This window comes from Trichosurus vulpecula, chromosome 1, assembly GCF_011100635.1.
Source record: "Trichosurus vulpecula isolate mTriVul1 chromosome 1, mTriVul1.pri, whole genome shotgun sequence".
In the NCBI taxonomy this organism is placed as follows: domain Eukaryota; kingdom Metazoa; phylum Chordata; class Mammalia; order Diprotodontia; family Phalangeridae; genus Trichosurus; species Trichosurus vulpecula.
The window spans coordinates 483,636,845-483,651,308 of NC_050573.1; the positions used below are offsets into that span (position 1 = coordinate 483,636,845).

General features: G+C 36.5%; 1 protein-coding gene across 2 annotated transcripts in view; it reads left to right on the forward strand.

Annotated features, from left to right (window-relative positions):
• Positions 1-14,464, forward strand: part of EFNA5 (ephrin A5) — a 328,795-nt gene that overhangs the window by 288,232 nt on the left and 26,099 nt on the right. The window lies entirely within an intron of this gene.

Genomic DNA, 14,464 nt, shown 5'->3' on the forward strand with positions numbered 1-14,464 from the left:
CAAAAGTAAATGGAAATCGTGCTGCTGAACGTAAGTTTGTCCTCCTCCAACTGAGAAAACAATTCGAGACCGTCTATGGGAAGAAGAAACCCTACTGAAAATGCCAGGGCAGAAGAAGACCATGAGAGGCAAGAGTGAAGAAACCAACTATAGGAGAAGTTTGTACCTGGGTGAAAAGATCCTGGGATAATATCAAGATTGAGATTGCTGTCAAGTCATTTAAGAAGGGTGGCATTTCAAATGCCATAGATGGAACTGAGGACAAGGCAATATATGAAGACAGTGATTCGTCATCAAACACAGATGAGGACAAGCTAATGGATGGGAGTTTTGACAGTGATGAGGAGCTGTATGAATTTTATGATGAATAAAACTTAATAACTTTATGTAATACATTTTTTTTTCAAATTTCAGGCCCCCAAATTAAGGTACATCTTATACATGGGGAAATGCAGTAAATGGGAAATAAACAGTAAAGGAAAGGCACCCAAATTAAGGAGGATTAGGAAAGGTTTCCTGTAGAAGGTAGAATTTTAGCTGTGACTTGAAGGATGCCAGGGATTCCAGGAGGCTGAGATGAGTGAGAGCATTCTGGGCATGCACGATAGCCATTGAAAATGCCTGAAATCATTTGATGGAGTACCTTGTTCAAGGACCAGGAAGGAAGAGGCCAGTATCACTGGATCAAAGAATATGGTGGAGGGATGGTGCTGTAAGGTGTAAGAAGACTGGAAAGATTGGGGGGAAGCAGGTTATGAAGGGTTTTGAATTCAAACAGAGGATGTTATATTTTATCTTTAAGGTGATAGGGAGTCACTGGAGTTTATTGGGTAGGAGGGTTACATGGTCAGTCTTGTGCTTAAGGAAGATCATTTTGATGGTTGAGTGGAGGATGGACTGCAATGGGGAGATATTGGTGGAAGGCAGACCAGCCAACAAGCTATTGCACTAGTCCAGGTATGATGTGATGAGGGCCTACATTAGTGTGATTCCAGTATGAGCAGATAAAGGGGCATAGATGGGAGATGTTGCAAAGGTAAAATTGACAGGCCTTAGCAACAGTTTGGTTATAGGAGGTGGGGTAAGAGAGAATAAAAAGCCTAGAATGACACCTAGATTTGAGCTAAGGGGAGAGGGAGGATGGTGGTACCCTTAACAGTAATAGGGAAGTTTGGAATGGGGGGAGGGCTTAAGGAAGGAGGTAATGAATTCACTTTTTGGAGACCCAGTTTGAGATACCTAGTAGGCAGCTGGAGATGTAAGACTGGAGGTCAGAGAAAAGGTTAGGGCTGGAGAAACAGATTTGAGAGTCTGTATAGAAATAATATACAGCTAGGTGGCACAGTAGATAGAGTACCAGGCCTGGGCTTGTAAGGCTCTTCTTCTTGAGTTCAAATCTGGCTTCAGACACTACCTGTGTGACCTTGGGCAAGTCACTTAAACTTGTTTATCTCAGTGTTGTCATCTCTATAATGAGCTAGAGAAGGAAATAGCAAACTACTCCATTATCTTTGCCAAGAAAACCCCAAATGGAGTCATGAGTTGGACATGACTGAAAACAAATGAATGAGAACGTTAGAGATACATGGGAGCCGATGAGGTCAACACATGAAATGGTATAGAAGGAGAAGAGAAGAAGGGCCAAGACAGAGGCCTGTGGACACCCACAGATAGTGAGCATGACCTGGATAAAGATCCAGCAATGGAGACAGGTCTCCTGAGACTGAGGTCTCAGGTACCAGAACTAGGAGAGAGTGATATCACTAAACCTAGAGAGAAGAGAATATTAGGGGGAAGAGAATGATTGACAGTGTCAGAGGCTACAGAGTGGACAGAGAGGATGAGGATTGGGGGAAAAAGGCTATTTTATAGAGCAATTGAAAGAGGATTAGTAATTTTGGAGAGAGCAGCTTTGATGGAATGAAGAAGTCCGAAACTAGAGTATAGGGAATTAGGAAGAGAGTAAAAGGAAAGGAAGTAGAAGCACCTATTTTTGACAGCTTTCTTAAGGAGTTAAGCCAAAAAAGAGAGGAAAGATATGGGATGATAGTTAGCAGGGTTGAATGGATCAAGGCAGTATAAAAAATCTATATTATAAAACACAATTACTATATTTTGAAGGAAATGTGATTTTACTGCTCTTGAGTGTATATAGCTACTCTTAACAACTTAGGATTTCCAAGTGGGTCTGAATATTTCCTGCTGGGCCTGCTTTTGTGGTGAGATAGATTTTATTCATGGTTAGCAGTGTCTTTTTGAATACAAGAAACAGAGAGTAGTCTAGTCTGACTGGAACATAAAGAACAGGAAAGGGAGTTCTATGTGATAAAGCTCTGAGCAAAGGTTGCTGTTAGATTGTGTAGTCATTCAAATGCCAGATTCTGGAGTTTCAACTTTATTTGTGGGACAAGGTAGAACAACTGTTGATTTTGGAGTCAAGATCAGACGTATGCGTTAGGAAGATTATTTTGGCATATACAAATGATGGATTGATGAGCGGATAAACTAGAGGTAAAGGCATTTTATTATGTGACAAAATCTCAGCCCACATTGTTAAGTGATTCTACAAAAACCTGGTATCGGGCAATAGGGTTAGAAAGTTTCATAAAAATTTATAGGTAAAGAAATTGAAGCTCAAGAGGTTAAGAAATGTGCCTGGATTCACACAGCTGGTGGATATTGGAACTAAGATTTGAACCCAGTTCTCCAGACTGAGTCCAGTAGTTCTGCTATATTTCCTTTCACAAAGAATCTACCTCACGGGGTTTTGTGAGTATCAAATGAGAGAGAGAGAGAGAGAGAGAGAGAGAGAGAGAGAGAGAGAGAGAGAGTCTGTATTTTGTGGTTGTTCAGTCGTTTTCAATCATGTCCAACTCTTCATAACCTCATTTGGGGTTTTCTTGGCAAAGTGGTTTGTTATTTCCTTCTCCACCTCATTTTATAGATGAGTAAACTGAGGCAAACAGGGTTAAGTGACTTGCCCAGGGTCACAGAGCTAGTAAGTGTCTTGGGCCACATTTTAATCTGGCACTCTATTCACTGCCCCACCTGTGCGAATGTGTATATATATATATATATATATGTGTGTGTGTGTGTGTGTGTGTGTGTGTGTACATACATACACTGACATGTGTCCGTATCTTTGCAGACCTTAAAGTGCCACACAATTATATCATCATCATCATCATCATCATCATTATAAGTAACTGGTTTTGTGTGGACTAGTGTTATTGGGTAGACTTCAAGGAATAGGTGAGTCTTGAAGCACCAATGAAATTTATTTAGCAGGAAGAAATGGGAAGGATATTTTAGGCAAAGGGAATAGCAAAAACAGAAGTGGAAGCAGGAGTAACAATGGGACATATGATGTGTTATGAATGGTACATCTTGGCAAATAGATCAAGTTGATGTTAATAATTAGGAATTTGGATTTGGTGCAATGATGTATTCATATAGTCATATAATAGTGCTATGATAGCTTCTTAAAAAAGAACAAATGATAATATTTTAGTAAAGAAGTGACATGGGCACCTGTCAGCCAAAAATTCTCTGGTTACGTGATCAAGATCTAGAAAACCCATTTTCTTAAAAAATACTAATCTGGTTTTTTTTTTTCAAAAAAAAACTCTAACCTCACACACATTAACTGGATTCATTTGAATTTTCTACAGTTTTGACACAAGCTTTAACTTCTGTTCCAGAGCCATCTGCTTTTTTTATCCTTCTTACATGTGATCCTGTGATATTTAAAATAATATGGAATGTTATAAATATTACCAGGTTATTAGTTCAATCAAATAATAAAATATCGCTTAATTCTTCGGATTTGTTGCTCTGTATTAAGGGATATCCCAGATAATTTATAGCAGCTTTCTCTTAAAATAGTATTCTATTTGTGCTGTTAATAAATTGACTAATTTACATTGAAGGTTAACTGTTAGTTCATTTAACATTGCTTTAACTGATAGTATAAGACCCGTTAGCCAAAGGAGGGTATTCTTTAATTACGGGTCCTATATTTTCATTAATCATTAAACAAACATTCATTGAGTCCTTGCCCTTTGAAGCCCTGTGTTCTGTTTTGAGTGCTAAGGAGGATTCAAAGAGGTGCAATACATAAACTTGGTCCCCACAGAGCTAAAACGTTAATGGAGGAAGGCCAAACCCTTATTCGTGAAAGGATACCTAACAGTATATAAGGAAGTATTTGATAAGCCTCGAATATGATCATGCAGACACGCATCATAGGAGTTCAGCTTCACATGCAGAAGGTAGTCATTTAAGCTAAACCTTCTGTTAAAAAAAACATACAAACTTGTTCCTAGAAGGTGGGGAGATCAGGAATTCTCGTCCCGTCTGCATGACCTGGGCCACATGCTTAACATCACTGTATTTCATTTTTCTCATCTATGAAATCAAACAGTTGTTCAGTAAGCTTCTGTTAAGTACCTAGGACATGTCAGGCATTATGTTAAGCACTGGGAATCCAAGACACAAGGGATACAGGATTATTCTGGTCTCTAAGTCTTCTTCTAGCTCCAGGTTTTAATGATTTTATGAGGAATAGGTGAAATAGGTAAGGAGAAGGGGAAAGGCAGTCTAGATTAGGAGACCAAGTGTGAACTATCTGTTCTAGAATGATGCCCTGATACCATCTTGCTTCAGGGGAAGCTTCATTTAAAGGAACAGTGGGAGAGAAGGATAGAAAATCAGATTCAGAAAGGCTTGAATGCCAAGGTAAGGAGCTTCAGTTTGATTTGGCAAGCAGAAGGAAGTCACTGAAGTTACATGGGGGATTAAAATAATTAGATCATTGTTATTAAAATATTATGCATTAGGATGGATGAGAGTGGGTAGATTGAAGACAGGGAGGCCAATTATGAAATTATTGCAAAAGTTCACAAATGATGTAATAAGAGGCTGAATTAAAGTGGTGGCATTTAAGATAGGAAGGAAGAAATGGGTCCTAGAGATGCAGAAACAATTGAAAGCATCTGATGATTAATTAGATTTGAGTAGGCCAAGAGAAGGAGGAATTGGAGATGTCATTGAGGTTGGGTGACAGGGAGAATGACAGCATAAACAGAAATGAACATGTCAAGAAGAGTTTCAGATAAAAGATGATATAATGGTTTAGTTTTAGACATGTTAAGCTTAAGGTACTTTTTATATAATCTTGAATGGTGATAATTACACCAAAATATTAGTGCAACTAAATATAAATGCTCAGGTGTTTCTTGGAGATGCTAGAATAAAACAGGGAGAGAGTCAAGGCTAGGGATAGGAATTTAGAAATCACTTACATAGAGATAACGTTTGAAGTCATGAGAGTCTATGCTCACTGAAGCCGGAGAACTTAGAAATATAAGAGGATAGGTTGAGGGCTGCCTAGGGGTTTGTGTACCTTTGGGAGGCAGAAGTAGGAAGAGGGGCCAACAAACAAGAAAAGTAGGATCACTAATGTAAAGCCAGTAGTGTTGAAAAGTCAAGGGAGATGATTTAAGAGGTGAACCCTCAATTCCTAGTGTGAGGAAGAAGTAAAGCAGACAAACCCTTTGGAGTCAATAAAGTGGAAAGTGCACTGGCTTTATAGTCAGGAGAGAACAGGGTTCATGCCTCCATTCCAAGATTTCATTCCTGTGTTAACCTTGGCAAGTTATCTAACCTTCAGTTTTTTTTTTCGTTTCAAAATATGCATAATGATATTTGGAATAACTACTTCACAGAGTGTTGTTTTGAAAAAACATGTTATAAGTGATATAAAAAAGACCTATATAAACATGAGTTATTATCAGGGGAGCCTTAGTAACTTGCAAAAGAACAGTTGCAGTGGAGTGGTGATTGCAGAAGCCAGATTACAGAAGGTTTAGGATTTAAGAGAATTCAGGGGAGGTGTAAGAAGCAGACATAGACTCCTTAATTATATAAAGTTACCATCAAAAGGAAGAAGAGAATTAGAAGAGTAGTTAGAAAAGGCAACAAAGTCAAGCAAGGGATATGCAAGTTTGTCTGCTATAGGGATCTGATGAGGAAGGGAAAAAATAGAAGATACAGGCAGAGAAGGAATAATTGAAGAAGCCTAGTGTTAGAGGAGGTCAGTCTTCATCTGTCTTTAAGATGTTATGCTTTTCTTTACTGATGTATATTAAGAATACTTGACATACAAAATTTGATCTTTGCATTACTGAAATTCACATTACAAAAGGAAGATCTTGCTTTATAAAAAAGATTCACTATAGGATTCCTTTAAATACTGAATTGAAAAATGTTTGATTGACATTTGGTAAGGGCACTAGCATTGTATCAACTTGTATAACTGCACATGTTAAGTTTTATTGATAGTCACATCACATTAAATCACTAAATTAACTTTTCTATTTGTCTTATATGGGATACCAACTTTTACTTGCATCATCCTTAAGTTCCACATATTTTTAATCTATATGATCTTGGTTAAGCTGTTTCAGGCAAACCTTTTTCTGTAACCTTTTTTGTCTAAATTTGTTAGATTACTTTTAAAATATCCCTCACTCTTTTTGTTGTTGATTTAGATCATTTTAAAATCAACTACAATGTTAAGTTAGGCTAAGGATCAAAAGGCCACATAAAAGTTACAAGCATATAAAATGTCAAGTGACCAAAAAATTCAGTTTAGGGAGGAGATAATATTTGAAGCCATAGCAAGAATGCTGAATTGTTCCTGTAATGTTCTCTGCATATTGCATTACCTTTTTAAAGAGAGGTGCCGTGATGTAGTAGAAAGAAAATGACTTGGAGATATCAGAGATGTGGGCTCTGATACTAGATTTGTGACTGGGGAAGAGATATGTGAACTCTTTCAACCTGCTTCCTCACCTGTAAAATGGGAATAATGTCTGTAGTACTTCATAGAAGTTTTTGTGAGTCTCAAAAGAGGTTAAATTTGTGAAAACACCTTGTGAAAAATTATGAAGTGTAATAGAAAGGTGATCATCAAAATCAGAGGAAAAATTAATTCTTTCATGACCTTTTGTACTTTTCAGTTTGTTTTGGAAGAAATCAATGATGTCAGCCAATATCTAAATGCAATAGGGAAGTATCTAATTTAAGCAATATTTGTTATTCAAGTTCAGTAATGACATTTAAATTACTATCTACAACTTACATTTAGGTTTAACCTGTAGTCATTTATTAAACTATATAATATCACTTCAACTTTGGAAATGAATTCATTAATAGATTCATTATTTAAGACATCATTGACTAGTGATTAGGGAGCCTAGAATCATAAGATTTAAATTCTAGTCTTGATTTAATTGACAGGTTATGCAATCTTACACAATACTCATGCTTTTTAATATGAAAATTGGATGAAGGTACAGCTTTTATCAAAGTGGTCAAGCACTTCTATTTTATTCATATTATTCTCTTGTTTGTTAATTTGCAAATATTAAGATTTAGAAAACAGTTTATTACATTATTGGATTTTGAAAATTAAGAGTAGCAGCTTCTATGGTGAATTTCGTGGTAATGATGCCCTTGTGGATGATGAAGTTATCTTGTCAATGTCTGGATTCAATTGGAAATAGCCTTCTCTCACTTACTATTTTTGTTCTCATAACTACAAAATCAGATATGACAGAAAGACTTAGTGGAGCTTCTTCATTGTAACCTATTAAGAACTTTGAACTAGTGGCAGACACTTAAAAATGCAATTGCAATGAGTTAAATTGAGACATTAACTCATCCAATTGAGTTATAAGAGAATGGAGGTAATTTCATAATAGAGCTACATTTGCAATATGGAACTTGCTAAATTGTTTTTTTTAACAATTAATCATTAAGAGGAAAATTAGTCATTAATATTAATTAATAGATATTTCATCAAATTTTATTATTAGTCAGATTGACAACTGATTTGATTTCTGGAAGACAATTTTCCCCTCCTCCTCAACTGCCAACCAGAGCAAGGAAAGAATATGTATTTTACTATAAATTCCACATCAGTCAAGAGTGTAAAAGAAAACATGATGTTACTTCCTTGATAAAATTGTGTAATAAAGATACAAGGTAATGTAATTGATTCTAAGAACAAAAACAGTTTATTCCACAAAGAAAGCAGAAGCTGAAATCACTAGACTAATTTTTCTTAATTTTTTTTGGCAAGCTTAGCTTTGTAGATAACAGAAACAAGATATGTATATAAACTCCTATGTGTTACCATATTTACAGTGTCTAGTTTTCTTCTTTACACATAAGTTCCTTTACTTCTCCATTTCATTTTGTTTTTTTCCTCTTATACCATTTTTTCCTAGAATGTTTTAATACCAAATATATGGTCCTTATGAAGGGAATTATGAACATCCTCTTAATATTCCATATGTCTGCTGAGTGTTGTTTTAATGGTCTACTTGACTTATCATTGAAAAAATGTATATAGGATAAGTGATACTTACCAAAATAAAGGGAAAGATTTAATGAATGGCACTAACTTTTAAAAATCTACAGAGCTGACTGTGTCATCATGACTATCTCATTTCCAGGGTGTAAAATGTATTTTCTATTCCACTACTTTTTGACATTTTACTGTATCACTCCTCCAAATAAAAGATATCCCATTTTTTTCTTTTAATTTTACATTTTGCACGTGCTCAGTTTTACATTTTGTATGGGCTCATCTTTTTTTTGAAGAGAAATAAATAGCTAGAAAAAGAGAAAGGAAATAAAGTAACTGAAATCCACATCTCCCTTTCCTTGTTTCCACATTTCTGCCCATGGTGCAATTAGCAAAATATTTGACTCATGTACCACTGGACACAGAGCTAGCAAACCTGAGTTGTAGTCTTAGCCCTGCAACTAAGTAGCTGCATGACCTTGGACTACCCTGAAGACTGAGTTTTGAATAACAGATTTCTATCAGCCTTACACTGTAACCTTTGATTTCTTGTCAGCTAACAGCTGCTGGTTAAGCAATGTTCCCTCTAGGTTCTGATCAACCTTGAGGCATGTGTACAGATATAAGAACTGTTTGCATCTAATGAGACCACAGCCTTCTCTTTGCAGAAGTGACATCCAGGTCCCCAGAAGAAAAGGCTATGCTAGGTATGCCCCAAGCCTTGTATTTTTTTTCAACTTAATCAAGTGTGGCTGCATTTGAAAATCTGGTTACTCTGCCTCTCTGTCTTCTCCCACTTTAAAGGGTTATATTTAGACACCTAGGAATACATCGATTACAGTAATAAAGCCTTAGAGAGATTTTATTCTTTGGCATGCAATTGATTGAGAAATATATATAGGGCATGCCTTTGCATGCAGAAACCTAAATCTATTTCCCTCTTGAAACTAATCACTAATGATTAAACAGTCATGTACTGATAGTATCTCTGGGAAATTTTATGGTGTTTAGATTTTTTAAAGGGGCTTTTTGAAAAGATTCAAGAAAGTGATGAGGATAAGCATTTATTGTTGTGTCCTACTCAGCACCCTAAGTGTGATATGGTTGTGATTTAGAAATTTATGTAGCGGGTGTGTCTGTCTGTATGTATGTAATCCATGAGCTAAGGTTGTATGTAGTCATTTTGTTTCTCTTTTTCTTTTTAAAGGAATAATTTTTGGATATGTGAGTACCTGCAGAATTCTCAGTAACATATAGGAGTCAGTTTTAGATATTTAAAAAAACACCATAATTTAACAATTTCAAAGATGGGTTTATTGAATCCAACATTCCTTCAGAAATGCTAAGCTAGTAATAATTAGATATTAGATCTGATAATAATCTATTAGTTATAAAAGCTAACATTTAAACTTCAAGCATCTTTTTGTCATTTCAAATGATAAACTATTTCATATTTATTTCATTTCTCAAAAATGTCCATATGACTTAAGGTTATGCTTCATATGTATGTCCCTGCAATGTCACCCCAAATTACCTATGTAATGTTGACAATTTTGAACCAGAAAAATGTAAAACATTTAAAATAGTATAGAAAAGGATCATGCTTATTCCTGTACTTGATTGTTATTCCACATTAAGGTTTATTGATTTATTTAACTCTTAAAATGCTGGTACATTAAGAAAGTACTCTTAAATACTACTACAAGGAGATGTTGGCAGATGCCAGTGACTTCTATTTAATGAGTTCACAATTAAGAGTTGAAACAGTTGGACTGAAGTATATACAAATAGCTTTTCGAAAAATTATGGAAGGAAACTGAGTAGAGTATACCGATTTTATATGATTGCAGACATAAAGAGTAGTAAAAAGACATGCGTGTGTTTAGATGCCACTTAAGACCTCAGATTTCATGTAGTGGATGTTCACGTCTGGATTTTAAATCTTCATTTAAAAATTTAATTCATTAAGCTTAAATGAAACCAGGCATCCTATTACTGCAAGAATAGAAAGTAAGGTAAAAAATCTTATATCCATCTTTTGCCACATTCACATTCAAAATGATATACCTGTTCCATGTGCAACATTCCAGCTCCCTTATTAGGGAAAAAGTCATTTGAATCCTGTTTTCTATTCTAATCTATCATAGGTGATATGAGCTTCAGAAAAAAAAAATCATTCATTTATTGATCACAGAGCAAGTTGAATAGCCTAAAATGTGACAGATGTAATTTCTAGATATTAAACAAACTGATGTTTTTTCTTGTTTTTTAGATTAAGCATGTTTTGCTCATTTTTAAAAAAAATTATTGTTCAAAAACAAAACAAAGCCTCCTTTGGCCAAAAATATATTATTATGAGAAGAATATCTATTTTTTTATTGAAAATCTCCTTTACTTGTTTGGGTCACATAACCAACCCCATCTTCTTCCTTGCTGATGGGTTCTTCTAGTATGTCATAGCTCAGACCCTTGCTGTAAAGGAGAAGTAATGAACATGTCATGAATGTCAAGAGTTTTCTGGTCTCTGGCACAGCTGTGGTGCTCTCTCCCCCTGCTGCGTAGCACAGCATGCTGGCCATTTGTTGGCAAGTTCATATTTCACACTGCAGGGAATTGGAATGATGGAACAGACAGGAGAAGAGTTTTATTTGTAGTAGTCTATGTATCCCTAGACTCCGATATGGCATAAAGCATCTGCTCCGTGATCTGCTTCAAGGCCAGTTCCCTTCCGCCAACAAAGGTTACGACTTCAGGCAAGCTGTGATTCCACTGGCAGGGGGAAATTTGCCTGAAGACTTGATTTAGTCAGAATCAAAGCATTCTGTCACAGAATTCCTTATTCCAATTACCTCTGAAAAGGTTACCAGACACTAAACATACCAATATAGTAAAAGTAATGAGAAAGGAGGGAAGTGGCATTGAAGACCAGGGTTCCAATCTTCTTTGTCACAGACTGACTGTGTGACTCTGGGTAAGTCACTTAACCTCTGTGCACCAGTTAACTTTCTAAGACTTGAAGTTGCAGAAGGGTTGCAGATCTGATTTGCTATTTCCTCATCACAAGGTTCTTACACCAATGAAATCACAGGTATGGATCTTCCAAAGATGAGAAAGGAAGAGTACTTCATGTTTTTTTTTTCCAGCTGAAGTCATTGGGTACCATGTGAACATGCAGACTAGATGTGAACCTTGTAAGCTAGTTTGATTTTAAATGTAATTTATGTCTTCATATAGTAAAATATTGTAGTTATGGTAAAGCTTTCTCTTAAAGAGCTCACTATAATTATTTGGAAAAATAAAAGATCAGATCCTAATTATATTTGCCTTTAGGGAGTTGTGTATTTTCTGTGTAGTTCTGTCTTAATTGATCCAAATTGACACTTATAGGTTTAAATCCTGGCATTTTCTTTCATCAAGGCAGTTAGAGTTAATCTTGTCAATGGCACATTTGACACCTTTATCACCCTACTTGGCATGTTAGGGTTTTTGACATAGGCTTTTTACCAACTTGGAGGATATCATTCCTTCTTCCAAAATGTGTCTTCTCCCTATCCTTAATTTAACTCAATTGTTGAATAATTGTATATTTGCATATTTTTGAGGAGTCCTGTGGGTTAAACTATGTATTCATCTTCTACAGTTCTTAGGCCACTTTGGTTTAAGAGGAAGAACTATTGCTTTTATGAAGTGCCTTTTTCTATAAAGTCAAAACCTCACAGCAGTGCACAGAAAGCCAGTGGTATAAAGGAGCTAAGTGGAGTCTTTAATAGAGAGAGCTAGGTTGTAAGTGTTTTTGTTCCTACAGAGCAGATAGATTTGGCTCCATCTGTTCCATATTCATAACAAAGGAGCTCACTTACAGGAGGGCCAACTTCCCTGGAGTAGCATGGTAATGATCTTTTCACCAGAATGAAAAGATCTGAGCACCATCACTTTGGCTCTGCAGAAAGCAGTGTGCACTGATTGCACGTCAGACCTCTATTTCTCAGTAACTCAGTCTCAGGACATAAATTTTCCCAACATATTTAGAGTGAAAAAAAAAACCTGTCACTTCTCCCTGCAGCACTGTAGCCTCTGGGAAGTTCAAGGTCTATGGTTCTACAGTCAAAATAAAAGGGAGGGGTATCATACATTAGATAATATGGATGAAAGATCCCATTACAGATACCTGAGGAGTGAGGATCCTCTTACAAGAAGGCCTACTCTCTAAACTTTTATGTTTTGTCTACTCAGACTCTTTTAATCTTTTTAAAATATGAGACTTACAAAATTGAAATAGGAATTACACCAAATGAGCTTTGTAATTAACCAACTTCAATGCCAATTTTAAGTTCATATTTTTGGAAAAGAAAAATCATACTAGCCTGAGAAATAGTACTTATTAATCTAGTCACCCAAGGGAGAAAAAAAGGATATAAATCAACCCCCCCAATGGAAGACTATATAACAAATATTCCAAGTTAGTAAGACAGAAACAAAATATTGAGTAATATACATTGACTTCTTAAAGCTTATGCTGCAAATAGCTTGGAATATTTAAAATTCTAGCTCATTCATGCAGCAATTATTAATTGTATGTGTCTTAGGCACTGTGCTGGGCACCTAGGCTACAAAGACAAAAATTGATGTATATAGTCCCTGTCTTTAGGGAATTTCTATTTTGTTGGGGTGGGGAGAGATGAGGTTGAGAACATGCATAAACATTTCTAAATACAAAATACATACAAAGCAATTTCTAAAGTAGCACCTGGGGAGATCTAGATGAGTCTTATATAGCAGTTGGCACTCAAGCTGAGCCTTGAAGAAAGCCAGGGATTCTGTGAGGTGGGGGTAGAGTTGACGAAAGGGTGAATTTTAGAACTATGGAATATCATGGTGTGTGGATAACAGTAGGGAAGACAGTTGGGCTGAAATGTAAAGTGCATGAAGGAAAGGGATGAAAAGTAAGTCTGAAAAGGTGGGCTTTAGTCTAATTTTGAAGAGCTTAAAACACCCAAAAGAGAAATTTGTATTGTATCCCAGAGGTAATTGGGTGCCCCTGGACTTTTTGAGGCAGGAGAATGATAGGCTCAGCACATTGCATGAAAAAGGATACTAAATCTGGAACTAAGAATATCAGTTTGAACCCTGGCCCTGTATCTATATGTGATATTTGGCAAGTCATTTGCTTCTCTGGCCCTCTGTTCCTCATTTATACAGACTATGAGAGTGGGATAGGTTGATCTCTGAGACTGCTTAGAGCTCTAAATCTATGCTCCTATTCAGGGGAAAACATTTATATGTAAGTAGTACCTTCTCATGCAGTTTGTTCAAGTTGCCCTTCCTGGGACCATCTGGAATCTCTTTGGGGCCTGCTTCTGCTCATGTGTGACTCAGCGCTGAAGGGCCTGCACTTTGAAATGACAAAGAGTCTCCTTACTGATTGCTGAGCAAGAAGAGCTTAAATGTTTAAGTATCAGTGGATATTTAAAATGGAGTGTCCCTACCTTCTGGGCTCTCTTCCCTTCCGGCTGGCACATCAATTCAGGACTGTTATGATCCACTTTTTGTGCAGAGTACAGGAGGGGCAGTTGTTCTTATCATCCAACCCATCTGCCATGTGTCTCTAAGCATATGTCTTGCCTATGCAAGCATAAGCCTGGGTCTGGCGATTGCACTTTATATTTGTTATTTCTTGATATTAAGTGAAAAAGTATGTATCTTGAGATGGAAAAATCCGAGCTTTAAAGTGTTCTTATGAGTTTGAGAGATGAGGAGGACCTGGGGCTTTTGGTCGGAGTTGACAGGTGGCTTGGGGAGAAGTCCCCAAGAACTACTCCAGTGCTCTTGGAGAAGGTGACCACTAACAAAGGATAGACCCAAACCAGAAGACATGGACTGAGATTTATTTGGACAGTGCAAAGACAAAGCAGCCAGATGGTGGCTCCTCAAACTGCTTTATGTTCTGATAAAGTGTATCAGTCTCCCAAAAGAAAGTAACAATATTTACAAGCTAACTTTCTGTATTGAGAATCCAAATGGGCTCTTAGCATTCCTTGATTAAATTAGGAGTCCTTGATGACCTCCTTGCCTCAAGGGAAAGCCTAGTTT